The following is a 12,325-nucleotide window of genomic DNA, read 5'->3' on the forward strand; positions in this document are numbered from 1 at the left end:
CATTAGAGCATGACTAAATAAATCTTAAGTGCTGCTAATTGCTTACTAGTGAAAACAATAACAGGACACTTGCCCAGAGGCTCTGGAGTAGCGAGGGGCTGGGGCACTGGGGACCATGGGTGAGGGGATGGTGGGGGCTGGCACCGGGCCAAGAGGAGACACCAGCACCATCCGTCACCCCCTCTGCCTTCATGTTTAACTCACACACCACTTGGCACTGTCACTGCATGCGCCAGATGCCCCACACCCGCCATATGCAGCACATGTTGCCTGCAAACCTCATCAGCCAAGAATTAGCCTTACATGACGACTCCAGACAGGCCTGGTCCTCTTCTAGCACCATCTTACATCACTGCATTAATACACATGAATTAGTAATGACACAATTAGACCGGGTTGTTCTGACATTTGCTTTACATTAATGCTTTCTCCGGTGTGCACCATAAGACCTGAGACCTTTAGATATTAGAGACCAAAAAGAAGCCCTGGTTAGTATAACGTAAGAAGGCTACCATGACCCTTACATCACACAGGATGTCTCCTCTTGGAATTGTTGAAAATGTGCCACCCTGTCCTGTCCTGTGCTGTCTTTTAAAATTCTGTTTGTTTCTGACACAGGCTGCCTGTCTGTGAGGGAGGTGTTTGAACAGCCTACAAACTACTGTGACAAAAGGTACGTGTAGCTCAGTTGCAGACTCACACAAGAATTTAAAGGGACATAGAAAAACAAAGATTTAATATTGGTCCTGCAAAATGGGCATCGGTGCACCTTGTATGCACTGTACATTTGTGGTCAGAAGATTACATACAGAAAGTCCTATTAATTTGTGGTCTTCAATTATATATTTTAAAGTTTTTTTATTTTGTATTTTGCCTTTCATTCACAATCCCGATGTGAGACAAGAACACATGTCTGTTTATATGCTGTCAAAATGATTAAATACTACTGGCACTCGACAGCTAACAATATAATTAATGGGAGTCATCTATTCCACCCAAAAAGCCCTCTAAAAAACATCCAAAACCGCCAACAATACTTCCTTTACATGTCTGTATATTAATCAAGTATTAGCGACATTGTTATTGTAAGAGCTGACGCAAAGGAACTATGTTTATGATCACAGAGAGCGTACGCAGCTATTGACATACTGAGCTGCTGCATCGCCTCTAAGTTGGTAAAAGTTTGTGCTAATTTTTTTTTTCATCAGAAAATTGTGGTCAAGAAGTTTAAGCTCTGCCTATTCTTACTCTTTTTTGGACATGTTGCAAGGAGAAACTACAAATGTTGATGTAACATGCTGTAATTGTAAGCATGTTTGAAATAAACTTAAACCATAGACCAAAAACCATAAGCCAAGACGTTGGTCAACTTTGAAATTCAACATAGACCCAAAGACATCGCTAGGAAGACATCGCTAGGAAGACATCGCTAGGAAGACGTGACAAGATGCTCATTTTCCCACAACTTTTTATTTTCTTTGGAGTGAGGATTATGATTAATTCATCATCTAAATGGGAAACACAAGTATTGTGCTGAAAGATATAAACATCCCATCAGTTAACATCCCAGTGAGAGCCTACATTGTACAGTAAGTGATTGTTTTATTAAGTTTATAGTTTATATTCCTTGTTTAACTCTTAGCAATACTGCTACATGATACTTTGTGTTTCACTATAACTAGATCTGCTTATCACTCAGCGTCTAAAGCTTCTAGCTCAACCATCCTCTGTATATTCAAGCTCTAAAAGGTAAGGTTCTGGATCATTGTTTTTCCCAAAGTTGTCCTTGTTCGCTTTCACAAAGTTTGTCATGATTTGTAGGTTGTTGTTGGTATTGGAAATACTGAACATTGTTTTACGCTCAGTGAAATCAATGTGCCGCCAAAATGTTCTGGCAATGCTTAAAAGGACCAAAATACATAAATATGAAATGTTATTATGAATGTGCTTGTTACTACATCACATGTATACTTACAACATGTATATAAAACATCGATGGAGGCTTTTGATAGTTTTTTTATAGCATTTCATAGGCGGAAAAATTTAATCACCATTACATGCATTGTTAGTTGACTCTTGCTATCATTTAGTTACGATTTAGAATGCATAAGAAAATAAATACATATTGTTTTCTTGTCTCACATAAGAATTGTGAATGATATAAAAAATTCCCCAAAATATGCAGATCCCCTTTAATTATCATTTTTCTCTTGGAGGAATAATTAAACTGTGGTGTTTTTAAGTTTGCTGGACAACACAATGGAACGGGCAGCAAGGTCATTACACGTGACACTAACTTAACTCATGGTACGCACTCAATTGACAGCACAACACATGACAAGCATGTAAAACACACTCAAGGCAACTACTGCTACTACAGAGAATAACAACGACTCAAAAAACAGGTGTCTCAATTTTGTGGGGGTCAAAGAATTTAGAGTCAAGTTTTAACCATGCGACTACATTTGTTGACTACTTCTACCAGCAGCTAGCTGCTATAGTGACCCTCAACCTTGGTAGGCCTTAAATCATTCTCCGTGTAAAAGTGTATGTAAATATTTTTATAGTTTGGCACTATTGAGTTCCCGGGAGATGGTCAGGGACACTTCCGCTTGCTTTTTGAAAGTTGCTCTTTGTGTTGCCATATGTGTGTATGTTGTGCTGTCGTTTTTGTATCTGCACCATTGTTGTAGTTCAGCTCAGCCTCAGCCCAGGATGTGCAAGCAACAAATACACAAAATTATGAGTAGAGGGTCACAAAATATGAGCTGATTTTGAGACCCCGAATCTATAAAAAGGTGTTGCAAAGCAGGCTACAATACTTTGAACATCTTTAGTGATTTTTAATAAACAAGGACTTAGTGTAAAGGTTTGAATTAGAACTTTAAATAAAACAATTGTACATACGTACTCAAATATATACATTGTCATCTTGCCCTGATGTCGTCGTGGTTTGTGCAGCTCTTTGAGGCATTTGTGATTAGCGGCTATGTACATAAACTTTGAATGACTTTGAAATCTTTTCATATTTGGTGCCTTAGATTCCCTTAACGTGACAAGGCCAAGCCAGGTTGACTGCAGCTGGTCTTTCTTGCTTGGCAGCATCACATAATTATATTTTCAGCACTAATTGGAACGACCAATGGTCTGTTATGGTCACAGTATTGCTTTTTTAAAAATCATTCAAGGTACAGTATATATTTAAAAAAATGGTTCCAAGAAATTATTATTGCCTCAAAATGAATATAACATGTATGCCCAGGAATATAAGCACTATAGGTTTGCTAAACTTTTTGACTCAAACTAGACTTTAAATAGAGACATATTTTTGAGTAATATGACTGCGTGGGTTCCCTCCGGGTACTCCGGCTTCCTCCCACCTCCAAAGACATGCACCTGGGGATAGGTTGATTGGCAACACTAAATTGGCCCTAGTGTGTGAATGTGAGTGTGAATGTTGTCTGTCTATCTGTGTTGGCCCTGTGATGAGGTGGCGACTTGTCCAGGGTGTACCCCGCCTTCCGCCCGATTGTAGCTGAGATTGGCTCCAAACGGTAAAAAATGGATGGATGGACGAATACATTGCAGGCAAATTGGTCATTTATGTATTTGTTAGCGCAAAATAAAAGAGACATAATTGCACGGTGATTTAGCTCAATGTTTACACGGGCTGCACTTCCTGTTGCAACCATGGTTGGGATTCAAACCCGCATTCTCTACTACAAAAGGCACAATTATGTACTATCACAACACCACGGATTAGCAGAAAAAAACATCGAGTTCTGCTATTTTGTGTTCTCACTGGTAACATAGCAGGAAAGGGCTTGGTATCAGTAAAATTATTCAGTAATTCCATTCACATTTTTTAAACTATTCGGGACAAAAGTCATCCATTTTAGGCTCAATACGGTCTGATGTTCACCCGAACGTAAGGTATTTTATTTTGAAGTCCCGTTGCGAGACAGGAAGCAGCGGAGCGGAGGGGACTACATGACTATGTCTGTATGCCAGTTATGATATGCCGCCGATGCGCGAGTATTAAAAGTTACGAGTTCAAGGAATCAACTCTCATTATTTCTGCAGTCCCAAATGCAAGAACATTACATTGGCGACAAGGATAAAGACGAGGACAGTGCAAGTAAGACAACTGTTTCTCTCCGAGGAGAGGAGGGAAAGCGGCGAAACTAGTTAGCCCACAGCAGAAGCTAAGCTAATCAAAACAGCTAATCGGAGCAAGGCAAGAAACGTGACGCACCGGCAAGCATGGCTGAACACACTTCTCCGCTTCCACCGTTTGATACGGAGACCGAACCTGGTTCCGTTGGGCCTCGCTGGACTAAATGGCTGCAAAGGTTTGAAAACTACACCATAGCAATGAATGTTAATGGCGACGCCAGATTGAAAGCACTGTTACTGCACGTTGCCGGAGAGAGAGTGCATGATATTTACGACACCTTCGCAGCTGATGGAGACAAATATGCCGATGTAAAACAGAAATTATCAGCATATTTCACACCCAAGAAAAACATCCAATACCAAGTGTATCTCTTCAGAAAATCGGTGCAGGAGCCTGGAGAAAACCTGGACACCTTTCACACCAGACTGAGGATGCTAGCAAAAAACTGTGAGTTTGCAGACATTAATGCAGAGATCAAAACACAAATAATACAAAGCTGCACATCATCAAGACTGCGCAGAAAAGCACTAAGAGAACCTGAGCAGACTTAGAAGACATTCTGAACCATGGGCGCACCTGTGAACTGTCTGAAATGCAAGCATCAGGCATGGAAAGTGGCAATGCAGCAACAGTAAACAAAGTATATCACAAAACTACACATAGAACCCCAAACAAAAGCACCTAGTCAATAAAGAAGCAACCCAACAACCGCTGCAGAAACTGTGGAGGTAACTACCCTCATGAAAATGAATGCCCAGCCAAGGACAAACAATGCAGAGCATGTGGAAAACTAAATCATTTTGCACAACAATGCCGATCAAAAGCTAAAGAGATCAACTATAAACAGCCATACAGGAAAACTCAACAAACATCTAAAAGTGTGCATCATATGCGGTCCTCTCCAAGGTTTCTCATAGTCATTCACATTGACGTCCCACTGGGGTGAGTTTTCCTTGCCCGTATGTGGGCTCTGTACCGAGGATGTCGTTGTGGCTTGTACAGCCCTTTGAGACACTTGTGATTTAGGGCTATATAAATAAACATTGATTGATTGATTGATTGAGATGACTGACAGTGCCTCAGGTGAGAAAACAGGACACACATCTAGCAGCGATGAAGCTTATGTTTATGTAGTTAATGCTGCTAAACCTGAAAAGCTTCCACAAACCAAGGTCACAATGAATGACACCCAGATACATGTCCTACTTGACTCCGGGGCTACAGTCAACTGCATAAGTGAAGCCACTTATAACGAACTGATGCCACATCCCACACTATACCCAACCGATGTTAAGATCTACCCATACCGATCAACAAAATCTCTTCCAGTGTGCGGTGAGTTTGAATGCTGTGTGGAAAAATACAACAAAAAAGCAACATGCACAGTCTTTGTTATCAAAGGTGATGGATTTAACATCTTGAGCTATGAAACATCCAAAGACTTAGGACTGATCCACATTGTTACAACAGTAACAGGCCAAATACCACGCTCAGTAGCAGATGAGTTGGTTGAAAACCATCCAGAGTTATTCAAAGGGATCGGCAAACTCCAAAACTTCCAAGTAAAACTGCACATAACTACTGACATTAAGCCTACCTGTCAACCTCACAGACGTGTTCCTTTTCACCTACGTCAGAAAGTGGAGGATGAACTTCACAAGCTTGAAGCAGATGATATCATTGAAGAAATCACTGGACCGACACCGTGGGTTTCACCCATAGTGACACCTCCCAAACCAAAAGATCCTGACTAAGTAAGGCTTTGTGTCGACATGAGACAAGCAAACACAGCCATTGAAAGAGAACGTCATATCACTCCGACCATTGATGATGTGATTCATGAGTTAAATGGTGCAACTGTGTTCTCCAAACTGGATCTTAGAGCTGGATACCATCAACTGGAGCTACACCCGGACAGCCGATACATAACAACGTTCACTACTCATCTTGGCCTGAGACGGTACAAACGCCTAAGTTTTGGCATTTCCTCTGCAGCAGAAGTGTTTCAAAATGCAATTCAACAGTCCTTACAAGGACTACAAGGAGTCAAAAACCTCAGTGATGATATCATTGTGTTTGGCACAAACCAAACAGAACATGACAATAACCTTCGGGCCCTATTTACAAGACTCAAAGAGACTGGGCTCACTTTGAATCATGAAAAATGTGAATTCAACAAGAGAAGACTAGAATTCTTTGGTTTCATCTTTTCCGCAGACGGTGTCTCAGGTGATCCAAAAAAGGTCGCAGCTGTTCAACATGCCCCTGACCCTACAACGCCTGCTGACATCAAAAGCCTGCTACGTATGGCTAACTACTGCTCCAGATTCATTAAAGACTTTTCATCCATCTCAGAGCCACTGCGCAACCTGACCAGGAAAGACACACCGTGGACATGGGGACAAGCACAGCGGGATGCATTACAGGCACTCAAAGACAATCTTACCAGTGACACCACAATGTCATACTTCTATCCTAACAGACAAACTGAACTGATCGTGGATGCTAGTCCAGTGGGATTAGGTGCGATCCTGTGTCAACATGATGAAAAAGGGATGAAGCATATCATAGCATATGCGAGTCGATCTCTCAGTGATGTAGAAAGGAGATACTCGCAAACTGAAAAAGAAGGGCTTGCCATTGTGTGGAGCTGTGAGCACTTTCACTTATACATTTATGGACATCCTTTCACACTTGTGACTGATCACAAAGCACTTGAAATCATATGGAATAACCCAAGGTCAAAACCACCTGCCCGAATCGAGAGGTGGGGACTCAGGCTTCAACCTTACAACTTCAAAATCGAATACTGAAAAGGTGCCGACAACCCAGCTGATTTCATGTCTCGTCACCCCCTGCCATCATCAACCAGCGAAAGCACTCGTGTAGGTAAAGTAGCAGAAGAGTATGTGAATTTCTTTGCACATCACTCCACACCGACACTGCAAGAGATAAAAACAGAGACTCTGAAAGACTCCATTCTACAGGAAGTCACAAGTCATATCAGGAATAACACTTGGCATCTAACTGACAAGTCACAATACGCTGACACATTAAAGCAGTTTAAACATGTTTGGAGTGAGCTAACAACAACGCATACATCAGACATCTTACTGAGAGACACTAGGATTGTTGTTCCGGCTGTTTTGCAGGACAGAGCAATACAACTTGCCCATGAAGGACACCAGGGCATCGTCAAGACCAAAGCACTACTCAGAACTAAATTATGGTTTCGAGACATTGATCGCAAAGCGGAAGCAGCAGTTCGTAACTGTCTGGCATGTCAAGCTACTACACCAGTCACACACAACGAGCCATTAAAAATGTCACCCCTACCTGAAGCACCATGGCACAGTGTGAGTGCGGACTTTTATGGACCACTTCCCACTGGAGAGTATCTCCTCGTTATTGTAGATGATTACTCCAGATACCCGATTGTTGAAAGCGTGAGATCAACATCAGCTAACACAGTCATTCCATTAATGGACAAAGTGTTCTCTATGTTTGGCATTCCCAGGGTTGTAAAGACTGACAATGGCCCACCATTTAACAGTAACTCTTTCTCACAGTTTGCAGACTACCTAGGTTTTCACCATCACAAAACAACACCCCTTTGGCCTCAAGCGAACGCCACAGCTGAAAGATTCATGCGAACCCTAGGCAAAGCTCTGCGTGTTGCTCAAACAGAAGGTATTCCTTGGAAACAACTTAACATCTTTCTATGTGAATATCGATCTACGCCTCATAGCACTACAGAGTGTTCACCAGCTGAACTTTTGTTTCAACGCAAAATGTACACAAAAGTTCCTTCTTTCTGTATCGCTGCTAAACACAGTTCAGATGCTGACGTGAGAACAAGAGACAGCAATGCAAGGTCCAAAATGAAAACCGCTGCAGATGCTAAACGTCATGCAAAACCTCATTCACTCATTCCTGGTGACACTGTACTACACCACCAGCCCAAGCACAACAAACTGTCAACTCCTTACAACACCAAACCTTACAAAGTGACCAACGTGAAGGGCTCTATGGTCACAGCCCCCAGGAATGGACACTCTATTGTCAGGAATGCATCCTTCTTCAAAAGGATTACACCTGAACTTGAAAAGGTCTCTACACAGCACCAGGACAGCACTTTATCTACTGCTGCATCCCGGTATCCATCAAGAGACAATAAACGTCCACCTACTTATTTAAAGGACTACGGTGACTAGAATCTGATCGCTCATTGAGTCGGTGTAATAATTATTGGTCATGTGAGCAATGTTTTGATTTTGTGTTTAACTATACGAGTGACAATTTACGTCAAATACTACATTGACCATTTACTGTTTACTATTTACATTTAATATTTTTTCAAGTAAGCACAATGTTCAGTAAAAATAACTTTAATGTTCACAGATGACATTTTCTTTGAATACAGGCTGTCGTATTTGCATATGAGTGCCATTTGATAAAAGCTAAAGGCACGCATCTTTTGTTTAAAAAAAAAAAAGGAAAAAAAAAAGGGCAAATGTGATGTTCACCCGAACGTAAGGTATTTTATTTTGAAGTCCCGTTGCGAGACAGGAAGCAGCGGAGCGGAGGTGACTACTATGTCTGTATGCCAGTTATGATATGCCGCCGATGCGCGAGTATTGAAAGTTACGATTTCAAGGAATCAACTCCCATTATTTCTGCAGTCCCAAATGCAAGAACATTACATACGGGATGTGTACTTTTGATTCTAAATACGAGACAATGCCATTTTTTAAGGTACGGCTGATTGGCAACCATAAGCAAGTACAAATAAACTTATGACTTCAGTTGCATGTCTATCCACATGCTCTTAAAATCTATAACATTCACTTTGACTAATATTTCTATGTCAACCTGTTTCACACATTTTGTTTGAAACGAACAAAAAACCAAACTGAAAAAAGTATTTTTCAAACAGTATATAAAATAAATATGATCAAGTGCCCCCCGCGACCCCGAAGGGAATAAGCGATAGAAAATGGATGGATGGATGGAAAATTGGTCAATTAAAGGAGTCGTGTGTAAAATTCTGGCCAGAAAACTTCAAATGGCAAGTGAAAAGTTCTACGCTGTAAGACTGAAATACAGTAATTGTCAGTACTATCAGAAAACAAAGACTAAAACGAACTACAACCAACGCTAGCAATGGTTATACTGGTGAATATAAGTAGAGCGTGCTTAGCAGCCTAATGTACGCCCAAAACTGAAGAGGAGACATTTTACCAAGGTGTGCCTATAGGCTACTGTTTCAAATGTTTCAGATTGCCACATAACTTGGTACATGTAGTCCACAATATGCAAACACAAATGAGGAATTATTTTATCAAGTGATTTGGCTGTCTCTATACGTTTCACATTACCATGATGACAGCCGTGTTAATGTTGGAACCCATTTACTCAGCGTATCAACATATTGAGAACGAAATAGACACTGACACTACCCATATCCACATAGGTTTTATTTGTCGAAAATATATGTTGCCCTGTCAGTTTGATGACACATCGACATACAGGCTAACGGGCATATATTCCCCCCGTACGTATGCTCCCATTGACCGGGCTAGCATGTTATGCATTTGTTGCATGAACATACTCGCTTTGTTAGACTAGATAATAAACTGCATGGACAATATAGTTTAAGTACGAAATGTCAATTTCCATTTATTACAAGTAATAACAACACGTAAATGCCTGACTTACCTATCAAGGAGGAAATTAGCAAATTTGGCGTCAGATTAAAAAATCTTCTCCGCCTTCAATCGTCTCCATCTCTCAAAGGCATCCCCGGTACAAATCCTGGTTTTGTTTATGGCTTTGTCATGAATAAGTTGAGAATCGTAATGACGCTTTTTAGATTTACTAATGTCTGACATGTTTAGTAACTTTACCAGTGGCAGTAGCCAGACGAAGAGGGCGGTGCGTAACCTGGTTGTGACACACTCATGGACTTTCTAATTGGTTAAAACGGTGGAGGGCAGGACATCAAAATGAAAACAACAAGATTTTGGGGCTGTAAATCTACATGAACTTCTGTTACCAGTTATAAAAGTATTCGAAAAGAACATGATTTATTAATGCCTTTTGACATATCAGGGCCATTTAATGATGATTTGACATTCAATTCTTACATATGGCTCCTTTAAATATATAAATGCTGTGTTTATAAAAATAAGAATAATTGATCAGTTAAATTGTACTTCTGAATGCTAATCATGATTGAGACAACGTTTTTTTCTTCCCCTCTTGGTCGTTCATTTCCTTCAAACCGTGAGTGTTAGAACAGGATGTGATGTCAGGGAGGTTCTTCAGTGTTCCACTGTTCATCCTCCTTCTCCTCTCTTCCTGGAAGGAGCATCTAACTCCCTCTGTGTCTCCTCTGTCGTGTTTTACCGCTTTCCCACGGGACGTGTGCGCTTTTGTTGGCTTTTCTGCCAACATGTGCAGCCTAATTGCTTGATTAGTTAAGGTTGACTGACCTGTTAATTGAGTACTAATTGGGATGTGATGTATCTAATGAAGATGCTAATTTATTGTTTGGCACTCATCCAAGTGTTGGCTTTGAATTCAGAGCTGAATCAAACACAAGATAAAAGTAAACAAGAAGAGGCAAGGTGGCGCTTTGAAAGCACATGAATCAAATGTGCGAAGTGATCACGTTTAATAGCCTTTATCTGCCTGAAATGAGCTTGCTATTATATGGGGGCTAATGCAAGAATAGGAAAAACATTACGCAACACTGAAATCTTAGTATTAGTGTTTGAACTTTGCAGCATTTGGGATATTGTCCTAATGGGGACTGTCGTAATTGTCCATTCAGTGAAAACTGTCATGTGCTGCATACTCATACTCATATTTAGCACTAGTAAAATTGTTATGTAAACTTTGTTCTGACATTATTGAGAGCTTTAATTAAACAATAAATTATTTTTTTCGTAATATTTTCTTTGAAGTACATCCATCCATCCATTTTCTACCGCTTGTCCCTTACGGGGTCGCGGGGGTACAGTAGTACCTAATTTATGAGCCTAACTGGTTCTGTGACAGGGCTATTAACTCATAACACTTGCATCGCAAATCAACCTCTCCATTTGAAATATAATTAAAATCAATTTATTTGGTGCTTGCCCACCCACGCCCCAAAAGCACAATTTTAAAATCCAACATGCTTATTTAAACATCTAACAAGCTTTTTGAAAAGAAAAACAAACTTTTATACAGGTAATATTGTATAAACAAATACAATACAATGTACTACTACAAACTAGAGTTGTTTAATTATGTGATTTAATAACAATGTACAGTACAACTACTTCAACAGTATTTCCTTCCAGCTGCTTCTCCATCAAACACACCATCAGCAGCTTTTCCATATAGTCATGGATAAAGGTCCACTGTTAAGATACTATTAAAACATTCTTGGCTGGTGTTATGATTCAGTATGGTGCAGACTTGCAGTGATACGCTCAAATTGCCACACACAGTCATGTTTTTGATGGTTTATTTCTTTTTATTCAATTAATATCATCCACTTTTTCTTTTCAGCACTGTCCTTTAAACTCACTTTCTTCTTCCCAAAGGTTGGAAAAACAAAGTTGTATCGATCTCCAGCTATAAGTTAATGCTGGCGAGTAAGACCGAATGTTTTGAGCAGATCTTGCAGGGATTACTGTGACATTTGCTTCACTGACTAATGGCGGGGATCCTGTCAACTTAAATATTTGCTTGCAACTTGAAGCATAAAAATTAGCAGAGAAATTGTTTTTATCTCGAAACACTCTCAAGTTGGGGCACTCTTAAATTGAAGTACCGCTGTATAATGTTAGGTACGCATTTTGTACTGTAGTTTAACCAATACATTGGAGCAGATGACATACACTAGCGTTGTTTGCTGATAGCGCAGTGATTGAATACGCCGACAAATTAAATACTAAGAATGCACGATAAATATCGGACAGATGATTATCAGGCCGACATTACAGTCATACCGATTAAATACATAAAAGAAACATAAAACTTAGCTCCGATAACAGATTAAAAAAAATAAAAAACTCCAATTACAGTATATAAGACTACTTGCACTGTGCTGTTAGTTTGAGCAAATCCAGCACTCCTTTCCCCGTCCCTTTACTT

General features: G+C 40.2%; 1 protein-coding gene across 1 annotated transcript in view; it reads left to right on the top strand.

The window, feature by feature from the left end:
* zfhx3b (zinc finger homeobox 3b) overlaps positions 1-12,325 on the top strand; it is a 450,580-nt gene that overhangs the window by 99,746 nt on the left and 338,509 nt on the right. The window contains exon 3 of the mRNA XM_062028101.1: positions 619-673. The gene's annotated coding sequence lies outside the window, so the exon portion shown is untranslated. The remainder of the gene's footprint in view (positions 1-618; positions 674-12,325) is intronic.

This window comes from Entelurus aequoreus, linkage group LG02 (assembly GCF_033978785.1).
Source record: "Entelurus aequoreus isolate RoL-2023_Sb linkage group LG02, RoL_Eaeq_v1.1, whole genome shotgun sequence".
NCBI lineage: Eukaryota > Metazoa > Chordata > Actinopteri > Syngnathiformes > Syngnathidae > Entelurus > Entelurus aequoreus.